The sequence below is a fragment of the Homalodisca vitripennis genome, chromosome 3 (assembly GCF_021130785.1).
Source record: "Homalodisca vitripennis isolate AUS2020 chromosome 3, UT_GWSS_2.1, whole genome shotgun sequence".
NCBI classification, from domain to species: Eukaryota; Metazoa; Arthropoda; class Insecta; order Hemiptera; family Cicadellidae; genus Homalodisca; species Homalodisca vitripennis.
In genome coordinates, this window is record NC_060209.1 from 135178770 (window position 1) to 135193119 (window position 14350).

Below are 14350 nucleotides of genomic sequence, written 5' to 3' on the forward strand. Positions count from 1 at the left end.
ATGAACAATAGAGCACAATAGAATCATACAGGTTACATTTGGTTCAAACTTGTAAGAAAAGTGAATTAAAATTGAATTTTGTTAATAACTTTGATTGAATTTTGGAAATATAGTAGTTTATTAATATTTAATTTGTACTGTTTTATATTGAATTATTAATTGGTAATTAATTGAATATTAATTATTGTTTGATACAGTTGTATCTGAATTGCAAAGAATTGAAAGTTAAGGTACAACTAGTGGAAAGAGAAGTTTGATTTTTAATGTAAAATTGTGAGTGAACTTAGAAGTGAACATTTTTATTTTAGTTATTTCCAAGTGGATTTTGATTTTGATTTCAAAACTACATTATTTTATATTAGAAGAGAGCTCTGATTTTTAGTTTGCTATATTTAAATAATATTTTTATTTTTGCCAAAGGACCTTTTAAATTTTAAAAAACTAAACGTTTTGTCAATTCCTTGTAGAAAATAGAGTGAAAAATTCTGAAACATTGAACTTATTAATTTGCCAGTTTAAAATAAATCCATTATTCTAATTTTAGAACTGTTATTTTTATTTAAGACACCAGACAATATTTAATAGTTTAAAAATCTAGTAATAATTTTTACTGAATATTCACTCGGAGCTCACTAATCAAAAAATATTTTATATCGTCTAGGGTATCTACAATCCAAGTCGTTATACTATGACATCCTAGGTCCTAGTGACGTTTTTCAGAGACACAGTCGTTTCAGAAGTAACGTAAACATTAAAAATATAACTGACGACTCATATAAATGTAAGTGTAGATTGTGCAGTAAGTCCGAGGAGATCGTCGAAATTATCTTTTTGAGATTATTACATGATTGGTGTTACGAATAACACCCAATTTGTAATTTCTCAGTTAGTTGATAAAATCCATGTCACTTTTGAGCAGAACACATTATGGGTACGCGTTTCCTAGTAACAATCAGGTAGTTAAATAAGCTCAGGTTGACGCTCTGGGAACTAAAAGCCATTATGTTCCCTTTAGTCTAACCCTTGATCATGAATCCTTCTGAGAAGGATTCATAATCAAGGATCTAGCCTAGTGTGTTTGTATGTGTCTCCAAACAATACTTTTAGAGAAAGGACATAATTTTAATTCTATGAATTTAAATTCCACATCAATAATTACTTAAGTATGAAAATAAAACTTTTTGAAATATAAGTTTACTAAATATAATATACTTAAATATAATCCTTATATAAAACTGAAAACTTTTGAATACATGAAATACAGGTTATTAACTACATACAAATATGAATATTTTGAAAACATAAAAATTCTACTTACGTTGTTTAAATATACATGTACATGGTATATGTTCAAGTGCATAATAATAACCTTTAAGCGTACCATTACTAAACCTGTCCTTTTGGAAATCAAATTGTGAGTATATATTTCTGGTTTATATCTTTTTCTCTTTAAACTTAACGTTAGTGTTGACTAACTACTTATTTGTGAATAGTTACGTTTTAATATTCTGTAAGCATTGTATAGTACAACCGTTTCCAGATATAAAATAAAACTTCACCAATATCGTACCTATGTTAAACTCCAAGGACCAATAAATTGAAATAAACGTTTTCAAAGGTAAATGTAAAGATTTACTGGTTTTCAAATCGAGTTCCCTGAGGACTCTACCTATTTACATTGGTCTGTTTTCTCCGATAAATAATTTCCTTTTGCCTTAACTTTGCACTTTGAAACTCACATTTGGCGACCGCTTTGTGTTATTCCAAACCGATTGTTGAAGTTTTAAAATTTTAGTGGTAATATAAATATTTTAGACCTTTAACACACTATACATTTCAATCATACATAAGGCTGAAATATTTACTCTAATTAAGAACTGCCAATATAGATTTATATTTGTATTTTGTACATGATTTTAATATTTGCTTATATAAAGTACGATATTCTTATAGCTGTACATCCGAAAGGTGCAAACCAAAGGTAGTGGACCCTCAGTACTTGGTGCAGTATAAATAGTAACCAAATTGTTGGCCCGTTTTTTTCGAAGGAGACTTGGAAAGAAATATGAACATCAACTTTTTCATACATTACTTGCCTAATATATTATTGAATATTACAAAACAAATTATTAATTAAATGTCGTTCGTGTACGATGGAGAGCCAGTCCACCCATCTGTAGCGATTTGACAAACTCTGGCTGAGTAATATCCTCAAAAATGGATTGGGAGAAATGGACAAACCAACTGACCCAGATCCTAGATATTAAAGGACTTGGTATATGCATTAAGCCCCATGACTTGAGAGGGCATGATTCAACGAATCGGGGCTGCTGTTCAATAAACAAACTATTAGAAAATCTTAAAAGCTGTAGAAAATGTCACTTTCAGGGTAGAACGCAGTTTGGGAAATAACAGATTACAGTTCGAAAAACTGTAAATAAGGTTTTTTTTAACAGCATAATTGTTGGATCTAAATAGTTAGAACCTAGATAATTGTAGGAATTTTGGAAGAAAAATTTACTTACATAATAACCGACAGCAAATGCAGGAGTTAAAAACGCTGTAATGCAAGAAAATGTCATGCAAATTATAATTTTTGCACCGTATCTCAACCATCCAAAATAAATTTTTTTTTAACTGGAAATATTATAAGAATAGGTTAATTTGAATTCACGCTAAGTATGTTTTTTTAGGGTTTTACGTCTTTGAAAAAGCGTAAATTTTAGAAATTAAAAAACATTTGAAATGTTCCTGCAAAGTGACAACTGTAACATATATTTAGCAATAATACTTCTTTGGTAATCTTGGTTACAGATTTGTATTTCTATTTCATGTGTTTTGCTTTTTGATATGAAAGGTAATATTTAAAATTTTAACATTTTATTTAAAACAGTTTATTTGAAAAGTGGATGAAATAGAACTGAACTGTAAGTGACCTTACTAGTTAAAAATAGGCGATATCAGAACATAACAATTTAAATGAAGTAGAAACTATTACTGGAAATTAAACTGTACCGTAGCTTGATTTAAACTAGTTTTCCTTGATTTATCAAGAGAACACAACACAATTAGTCACAAAGATTTTGTTTTATATGCATTTTATTTATTACTAAATATTTATTTATACGATAATATGAAGTAATATAATCTGGTAATAAACCATGACATCTTGGTATTGATGCAAATGAATATAGTGACGAATTTAAAATTCAGTGTCGTCTTCAATGTCACCAATGTCTCCACCTGCTCAGCCTTTGATTATCTTTACACCTATCGTGTATGATAAGTAATGTTACAGCTAAGTAGCAGAAGCATGTGACACATGTATTATTCAGTAGTGTCTAACAAGCCTTCATTGTCACCGGTGTCTCCACCTGCTCAGCCTTTGATCTCTACACCTATCGTGTATGATAACAGCATAATTGGTACAGTTTGATACTTGGTACAGTTTAGTACCAGAATCAAGTGACAAATGTATTATGCTGTGTCTGTTACTGGCTACTATTGAACATTTAATGCTTAACTAGGATTTATTGCAATTTTTAAAAACCAGTTTTTACTGACAACTTGTTTAACGTCCTATAACTAGAGGTAAAACAATCCAATAAACAATAGTATGTCAAATATCCTCAGATCTTACGTCCACCATACACGTGGTTCTTTGAAATGTGGAATTGGTTTTGACAGCCTCCAATACAGCACCATTTATGTTTCTCAGATCATATTTAATAATCTCCATTATTTCTTGTCCATTCTGGATTTCTTTGATTGATACACTGTAAACTTTTCGTCCTAATTTCTTGGATTCTTTTATGTTGATGTTCTTAATAGCAGGAGATAGTGAAATGAATTTTCCCCTAATGATTAACACAATGTTAATCCTCAAAGATTTTCGACCATTACAATTACATAAGAAATCTCATTTAACACTTATGTTTAATACGCATCCAAACTATTTGGAATTGTTTCGTAAAGTGCATACTTTTTTATTTTTAATCGATAAAGTACAAATAAGTTAGAGATGTATGTTGAATGACCAATAAAACAAAGATATAAAAAGCATTTAAGCGAATATTTAATTTTCAATCAAAGATATTCCCCATAATTGTGCAAAAAAAATAAGAATATAAAAATGTTTCAGTTTTTAATTTGTAATTCCAGGGCTAAAAGGAACATTTCAATCATAATTGCCAGGTCTTAAACATATACATTTTCTGTCTTTTGATACTATGACTAACAGTTACCCGTGTCTTCCCAATATATATGCTTAAAAAGCTTAATACAGCTTTTTAAGCATACTTGCGCCAAGAGACGACATAGATAGGTTTCACAACAGTCTTTAAATGTACAGTAGAAGTTAGTCTACCTTGTCTCCTCAGGTCTGCAGTTACTCGCTGCTTTCCATCCCATTTGATAGCCTTTGCACGTGTAAGAGCACTGCTGGTTCAATTGAATTATATTTTGCACGCCATTGTCAAGTTTGCATTGTTTCCACGATCAAGAATATATTATACATACACAGATTTAAGAAGCCTACTTTTGTTAAAAGACAAATAACATGGGTGTTATGACACTCTTTTAATATTGCAAAAATTAAATACTAAATTTGTTTTTATGTCTAATTCTGAATATTTGCTAAAAAAATGTTACAATTACAAGTGAAATACTACACTATTTACGTGTTTGTTCCTTTTGTACACTGAAAAATATCTTTAATATTTCAGAACATTTAGAGCTGTTATTTTTAAATTATTAAAATGTTAAGTACAGTTAACCTTCGTCTAGCATAGTTTTGACAAAGGGAGTCTTATGAGTCAAATTCTGACCACCTTATATTTTAGGGCTTATTCTAAAGTAGAGTATTTACCTAGTTGCTAAAATCTGAAAACTTCGTGAGTCATGAATTTAAAATATGGATATGCTGTCTTTGAACAGCGTTTACACACAAATGATTACATTTGACAGAGTATTCATTAATTTTTCAAAACTTTAGAAACCTGGATGGGATTTTCGCAACTGTAAGAACCAGTTGAGCGTAACCCGGAGGGATTTTCTAAATAATACTGGGCCTATATTCATCCCACGGACCGTAAGAGTGCCCTTGTAAAAGTTCAGTAAAATCGCTTAAATGGTGGAAAATGTATGAAAGCAAAACAAGTAAACAAAGACTCTGTCGCATTTATAATATAATTAGGATTCTAGTTTAATTATTTTGGATCTCTTTCGCCTTAACAGCCTTGATTCTAGTAGGTTTCTCTGATTTAGACACTAACTCTATGCTGTTTACGAGTAGTTATCTTTGTTTCTTTAATCATAGAAAGGTATTATACAAATTAATTATTGTTGGTTACTTTATTAGTAACCACAACAAAGCGTCTTTTACAATTCACTGTCGTAAATATAAAATTAAATGTATAATATCTAACACATATATTTCTGTGAACTCAACAAAAAATTATGTTTCTAAGAAATATCATAAGCTTGGATGTGCATATACTCTTTATCTCGTCAAATATAATTAATAATATTAAAATATATATAAGAAGTAAAATAGTTATTACTACTACTGGGTAAATAGTTAAAATCCCCCATAATTTCAATTTCCTTTAGTATAATTATGCGTAAATAAGGCTTTGTGAGTTATATAAATAAAAAATAATCTTGGTTTATTGAAAACACAGTATTTTCATCACATTAAGCGTTCTAGGTATACAGTAATCGATTCTGACCAGTTTTTTTTAGTAATATATTAGGAATTAGTTCAGTGTGTGAGACAACTCAAAACCACATAATAATCTGGATCTATGTAGGGGATAATTGTTTATGGTCCTTGTTTTCTACTGGAGGGAATAAATTATTTATGCTTTATTGTTAGTAAACTTTAAAATATTTGTCATTTGGAAATAAATGTACCGGGATAAGAGCTAGAATGAAGAAACGGCTATGTAACAGGTGATATACATTATTCATATACTCTCCTTACACTCGTTTATTGGCATTTTACCTTTCTGCATCTTCTTGAATCTAACTTTCCACAAGTTATTTCATTTGATATTTTTGTAAATATAATCTACAGTAACTCAATTTTTATTGTGAAATAGTAATAATAAGAAAATAGTAAATTCATTACTATTTTAATATATTTTCTTTTCTGTCCAGTATCAATACATCTACTTAAATACATGAACAAATTTGTATTAGCAAATATACCATATCCTTATGAAACATTGAAGTAGTCTAAAAAGTTTAAGTTTCATCTTGTTTCACAGCGGTTTTCGATCCATCTGTTATAAAACATCACTTTGAGATAATTTGTTTGTCTGGCTCTAAGATTGTGCAAAAACTCGAGTGTTATAATCCTTAATGTGTTAGAAATATGAGTGCCAATTATGGTCAACAATGTATTAAAGATATGTACAAATTATTATATGTGGTTTTCAATAGAGCCTATTATGTTCTGCTGCATTTAGGAGCAGTAAAATAATTTCACATTGCATTAAAATATAAATTTAAATGTTTATTAAGGACAACTAAAAATTTAATCCATTTTTTATTACTAACTGTAACTTATTTCTTTACCTCTTACTTAAAACTCTTTCCACATTGATTTAATAAAAATATAATCCTTACAATAAATGTGATTTGGAATTTTTATTTCCTATGTTATGATTGGATTTAAAGCATCTTTAGAGCTTATGTGTGAAATGACCCATGGAATATCTCTATTTACTGGAATAGTTGTCAATGGGCATATATAGAGTTTTACAAATTAACATTATACGATGAGAATTATATTTAAAATATCGTAAAATATATTTAATATTGTGTTAAAATATATTTATATTACGTCTAATTATGAATTACAATCTATTCCATAGTATATAAACATATACCACTGTACAACCTTAATATTACATAGGTCTTTTAGTATGTTTATTTTTTTCATTTTGTTTGCTTATCACACATTTTTCATTATTTTACTCATCATAATTCAAAGGTTTTTAATTACGATTCTATCCAAAGTGTTATAAAATACTTGACATTTACCATAACGACTTTTAATTGCACATATAAACGAGTTGTGATAGTTAATTGTGTACGTACATTTAAAGAGTTATATAGAATTAGTCATACAGTTTCAACGTGACTTTAATTTTTATTCCATTACGGAACAAATATATACATTAATTTTGCATATTGGACTATTTCATCATTATTTTTCATAAAAAATTAGGATAGGTCGGCAACGTGAAGATTTTTGGAAGGAAGTTAGTCCCTCAAGTAACTTCACTTTCCACTTTATGTTTGAAATAAAAGAAAGTCAACTGAGTACTGAAGCACCCAGCACAATGAAATGAAGGTCTCACTAAACGATCAAACAAAGTAACTTCATTACATGTGTTACTTACTATATTGCATGATAAACTGTATGATTTTTACTAGTTTGTTAATGATCTATCCAATCACAGTTAACGTAAGACAAATGTAAAAATGTATTGCTATTTTTTTAAACTTTTATAGTAGTTCCTGGAGTAAGAGGAACCTGTATATAAACTTTTAAGTCTTTAAAACGTTCTATCAATCATGGATAGACAGATAGACGGACGGCCAGGCATCAACATGATTAGAACATAAAGAAAATCGTATCCGGTGTCTATAACAAACCTAAACATGAGATCTTTAATGAACTGTAAATCATCTAAAACATCATGTAAAACATCTAAGATATTAAAAAAATAATTTTATTTGTTCCTATGATTTAATTTATTATAGACAGTAACGCTGATGTTGTAATGTTGCAGTATATTTATGATAATCCTAAAAAATTTTCAATCCCGGATAAAGAACGTCTTATTCTAGTTCAGGGTTTATCTGCAACTTTAAAAAAGTGAATAACCAAGTGTAATAGGATTCCAATAATGTCTCTCCAGGTAGTCTCTGTTATCGCCACATAACTCTCGCGTCGGTTCTCGCGCTGTGAAGTGTAAAATTCCTCGCTTCCTAAGTAGTATCATTGTTTTACACGGTGTGTTTAATGTATGAGGAATGCTACTATAAAGGGGTTACAGTAAAATAAAATGTTTTAGACTATTTTGATTTTGTTGAGCGTTTTGGAATTCCCTGAAGTAACCAATATTTCGCCTGAATAACAGTTCCAGAGTATAAAGGTAAAGGAAAGATGAATAACACAAATTAAACTTCGTAAAAGAATTGTTTAAATATGTAATGTTGTAAATATGTAATACATTTTAATGTTTAATGTTCAATACATTACATAATTGCTGGTTTAAGAATGCTGGCAAACATTGTACGTGAAATTACCAACAGTGGTCATATAAAACCTGTTATTATATTCGTAATATAATATATAGGAAGTTGGTAGTTGCAATCCTAAAATCTCTTGTTAGTTTTGTTATGGAGTATAAAATAAAATATTTGAATTTAAAATATTTAAGTAAACTAGAAGTCTACTTTTATGTTAGGCATATATTTTCTGCCCAAAATAAACAGATTTTAAGATATTATATAATAATTAAAATATATAATTATATGTTGTATAATTTTATGTTGTTATAATTGTAGTTATTATTGTTAATTACAAATAACGATTGTGTTTAAATAGTTTGGGTATATTATAAAAGCTGGTAGTTGGTTTCAAATTTAAATCTTGTTCGGCAGATCTAAAAGTGTTGAGGCCGCTTTGCTTCGTCGTCAATGAAAACTATGCATTACTGTATCTATATTGATACTGGGAGTTTGCGTGTCTCACTGTGTCAAAGATAACAAAACAGACACGGTACAATTCGTGATTTTTTTGCGATTTGGTATTGATTGCGTGTTCATGAAAGATTATAAAGAACAATCGTTATGTCGACTGATTTATTTATTTTCATAAGTTAACCCCAACCACATTTATATGCACGAATTATTATTTCAAGAACCGTTAAATATTTAATCAAATATTTTGAACACTCACTTGAGAATACACTCCAATCACGCAACATGAATAACGTATTGTGGTAAACAAAATCATAAGACTGTAATGAACAATATGTGATTTAATAGGATGAAAAATGCTATTGTAAAGCACAGAAATATCAGTTCATTAATTCTTGTATAATCATATCTCTTTTATTTTAGTATATTTATTATTTCTGTAAATTGTTGTGTGCATCTTTTTACTTAAAATTTTCATAGCCCAACCAACAAAATTCCGAGGATTTTTTTTCTTGAATTAAGGGCCGTAAATCAATGTAGTCTCAAAGAATAAAATAATATATGGACTTAATCCTTTTAGGTGCGGGAGTAAAGGAACTTCCAAAAATGCCCTTAATGTGTTTTGCCATCCTGGCATGTATACACTCCAATCACGCAACATGAATAAGCGTATTGTGGTAAACAAAATCATAAGACTGTAATGAACAATATGTGATTTAATAGGATGAAAAATGCTATTGTAAAGCACAGAAATATGGTGATATACAGGACCTAAATTAAATAGCAATCCGAGTTCTTCTAATGCATATCTATCATGGAAAATCAACAATGCCTAAGAGTTTTATACATAATACTTCGATATCTCAAGTAAAATGGAGATTACATGATATCGCTTATAATTTTCATGCACAGAGGAAATGATTTGTCATCATCTGGAAAGTCCATTTAGTCAAATTCGGAATATAGCATATTATGTGCAGAGGTTGATCCTATGACAAGTTTGATTTCCTAAAAGTATTTATAAAAATTTGAGAACCATAATCTTTAAATCTTTTGTCGATAAAATGTATAAAAATACAAAGTACTTAAAACTAGTTGTTAGGAAGAAGATATTTTAAAACAAACTAATGCATACACTTAAACATTAAACATGAAGGCCTTCTTTACCATGTTAAACATTTACCTTGTTTATTTCTAAGATATATGTAAATATACAGGTTAGCCAAAACAAAAAGATTCTTAAAACAGTTTATAAAACCATATTTGATTTAAAAGTATACGCATGTAGTATGATAACAGAGAGTAATATTAAAAGAATTGTAACTGTATACTTTATTTAATTTTTACTCAGATGGTTCACTACCACTCACATCGAATATTATTGTCAACAATCTTATTATGTAGTAGGGTTTAGGTCAGTTGAAACTCCGTCGTTAGTATGTTTAATTGTATCTTAAAAATGTCCGGCTTTCTCGGAACTTTATAACATACAGAAAAGTTTAGGACACTTAAAAGTTTTAGACACAAATTTATGTCCCGAAAAGCACTTTTTAATTTTTAACTACACTTAAATGTCTAACTATTGCGGAATATCACGTAAGCAGTTAAACTTAGAGCAAGAACGTATTTAGAGTTGAAATGGATAGTTCTTGAAATATTGTAATGGTATGAATTTTGAACGATAATGTATTAGGTCACCTAAAGTAGTCACCTTTACGTTTAGCTTGTAATAATTATAGGTGTTACTAGGGAATTCAGTTCACTTCTTTCTTGTTTTATTATCATTTATACTATCATAATTTTAATTAATAAAAACAATAGTATAGTATATGTATTTAAAACAAAATCATATAAAAACAGAGTTGCTTAACTACATGCATATCGTAGCCAAACACGTTGCTTTATCCGAAACATTACAGAAAATATATTTAAAAAAATATCCTGATTAACCACAGAGTTTTATCTGAAGAAATATTTCTCAACTTTGTTTCATATATTCTTTCTTATAAATACAGGAAATAAATTTATCACACAATAACGTATTATTATTGAAAATAGTAATATTCGCAAATAACAATTTGAAATATGTGCAGCTAATCGTAGCTTATGAAGTTTAGGAACCAGCATATAATTAAACTGTTATTATTCTGTGACATGTATGAAAATGTGAAAATAAGCCTCTCTGGATTTTATTTGATGACCTTGACCTTGATTGTGATGATCTGATCACCAAACAAAAAGTTGGTTCACAACCTCTAGTTCATAATCCTAATTAGGCAGATAGTGTAGTATACATGGAGAACTGTAAGTATCACAAATATATTTGACCATTTTAGAATATTTATAATTCAAGTGACAATAAATACTGTAATTCATAATTGGTAAAAGCACGTCAATTATAAATAAAGGGTGATTAAAAAAGAGCACCGGTTTCGAATCAATAGTAAAACTTAGTTTAATGGCTAGCAACAATGTTTAAACATGGTTATGTTTATCTATCCATAAAAAATTAGAATGTTGTCATTGCTGGTATTTCTATCGCTCTTACATTCTGTGTGTATCCGTGGAGAAGTTTGTTAGAGCCCAACATTTTTACACACATTTTTTTATCGCAAAAATGTTTTTCAGAGTGGAGAGTTACGCAGCTATAACTTGTGACATTCATCTTTCAGGTTATCTGATGTCATTTTTTAGTTTCCAATAAAATTTGAACATCAGTGAATTCGAAGGAATAGAAATGGAAACTTTTCTATCAAACAGCCATTGTCAATTTATTTGACAGACTTTTTGCGTGCCAGCGCATTAGAGGATACCACATGCAAGACGTAATTTTTCATACTTTAAATCTAAAAAGCAGAAAGGTATTTTAAAACAACTAACGCACACACTTAAACACTAAACATGAAGGTATTGATTTCTTAATGTTTATTTCTAACATATATGTAAATAAACAGATTTATGTAAAAATCCAGTTTTATGCGAAATGTATAGGTTCGTTTTCCAGATATCGTGTGAACAGACACACAGATAAAGAGACAAAAAGAGAAATTTCGCCAGCCCCTCGGGTAATAGACTTCAGTAACGCTCATACTTTTAGGTAAAGAGACTACGGAAATATATGCATACAATATTAAAATTTGTGTTAATTTATGAAAGCAAAGTTAAAAAATTTTAAAGGCAATGACTAGGCGATATAATTTAAACTACGTTATTACGGATATGAAATACACTTTAGATTTCATCACAGGGAGACCGCTACTATTTATTGCTGAAATGCGGCGAGAATCAGCCCTGAACCAGGGCTCACATAGTAAAGGTTCTATGAACATGTTGGTGTATTTTTTTTATTAATATTGCTCTATTAATTTGATATTTAAAAAACAACGATAATGTTTAACCACCCATTAGATGCATCTACATAAGTGAAATAAAACTATCCAGTAACAAAATTGTTAAAAACAACATACATATTCATAAATAATAACAAGTAAACAAATATTCCGTTCACAAAATAAATACATTAGAAAATACTACAACAATGAAGGACGTTAATACACACTAGATCAAATGACGAAATGTTCTGTTAATAATAAGATATACCAGTAAATTGGATGTCAAAGCTGGCCTTGGTAAAGAAGGATTGACCTCGCTAGTTAACTCCATTCATCCTTGACAAAAGGCCTTTTCAGGCGACCCACGTGGCTGTTACGTCATCACATACGAGGTGAAGATATATAACGCTCAACATGTACACGTTTTGTTCAATGTCCTAAATAAAATTATCATTCTCTTGCCATTTAGTCCTAAGAATTTTACTTCATTAGAGATGTAGCCTTGAAAAGTGTTTTATAAATATGTATAACACAATATAAATAAACCTTTTAACACTTTTTTGTAAACTTTTATTTTTGTTACACAAGCAAAAAAAGTCGTTTATTATCTACTTTAGAACATTTTGAAATCTTCAAAAGTGCCAAAATTAATCATAATATATTATTAAATGACAAAGCTTTTCTAACAAAAAATGTATTATTCGATAGACTTTTAAACAATATACATTGATCACACATAAAATTAAATACAACACATTTAGCCACCAAGGTAGTGAAAAAAACACATGACAAATAGGTTTTATATTATTTATTTCATAACTTAACCTTAGTTAGTACCTGAAGATGAAATCACAGATTTCGAAATGTACATCGTAACAAAAATAAAAGTTTACAAAAAAAGTGTTAAAAGGTTTATTTATATTGTGTTATACAAATTTTACTTTATAAAAGAAATTTATTGCTTTATTAAATAACTATGAATGTATATTTGTTTCTAAAATGAAACTAAAATATTATTTGAGAGGTGGTATGAGCAAGGCTGCTAACAATGATTTTTTCGTAGCTTTAACATGGGAACCGTACTTACTTTATCACATACTTATAGCGTAAACTTAGTTGTATAACAATATAAACTATACGAAAGTGGCATTTTAAAGTAGCCTAGTATGCCTAACACATACATAGTTTAGTTTAATATTATTGGTATAGAGCTTTTCAAAGCTTAAAATAGAATTTTCCATATAAAGATAACGTTTAAATAACATACAAGTCCCTCTTAAAATCAAGCAGTAGTCTGTCTGCTCTTGGCACATGGCTTCATCTTGGTACAAAGTACAACTCTATTGATTTTGTCTTCTAATGGTAATAAATTCAAGTTAAAATACGTTGACTAATTTATTTTGATATGAAAACCCCTTATCGTAATGATTAAAATGCAGACTAAATAAATTAGTAAACAAATATAGCTGTAAACAACTGTATATTTTTTCACTGAATTACTAACACACATGATTTATTTTACTTTGTTTCATTATCAATCGTTCTTAGCTGAGTGTTACCGAAGTCTATTTCTCTATGCTGTTTAAATAATATGGCATAACCAGTAATAATACTACAATAAATAAGTCTAAGTAATACCTCACAGTAAGTTTAATTTTTACAAAATTTCGGATAGCAGCTACTTGTATAAATCAGTGATTATAGCAAAATCTAGGCCTTCGTCGATGTTTTATAGTTTAAAATGCTGCGAATAGATTGTAAGGTATCAATTAAAATTACAATATATCTTATAAACTGTAGAGAGCCATTTTTATTCATACAATTCATACGTTGGTCCACGAAATGTTGCCTGGAAACTTTCTTGCATTGTAAGGTCAAAATATTTGAATATTTTGTTCGTAAAAATATTTTTCAATGTGATCTGAACTGGAAAAACTTTTATGATAGTCATGACGCAGGTTGTATAATAGTCAGAACATTTAGGATTTGTAAATACTTACAAATTGTATATCTTACAGTTTTTTTTATAATCGCAGTTTACTAAAAATTTATTAAAACACTATAAGTCGAATGGTTGTTAACATAATTTTATTGAAATCAATTTAAATGTTTTCTATTCACTCTAGAGAGCCGTTTTGAGTCAGCAAAAGAAGTTTGGTCATCATATGTTGCTTTGAATACCTTTAGACAGAAAGAAAAAAATATTTTAATATTTTAAGTGTGTTAACATTTTTAACGTGGTTTGAATATGAAAACATTTGATTAAAACCCTGACCGTGTTAAAATTTAGAATGTTCGCG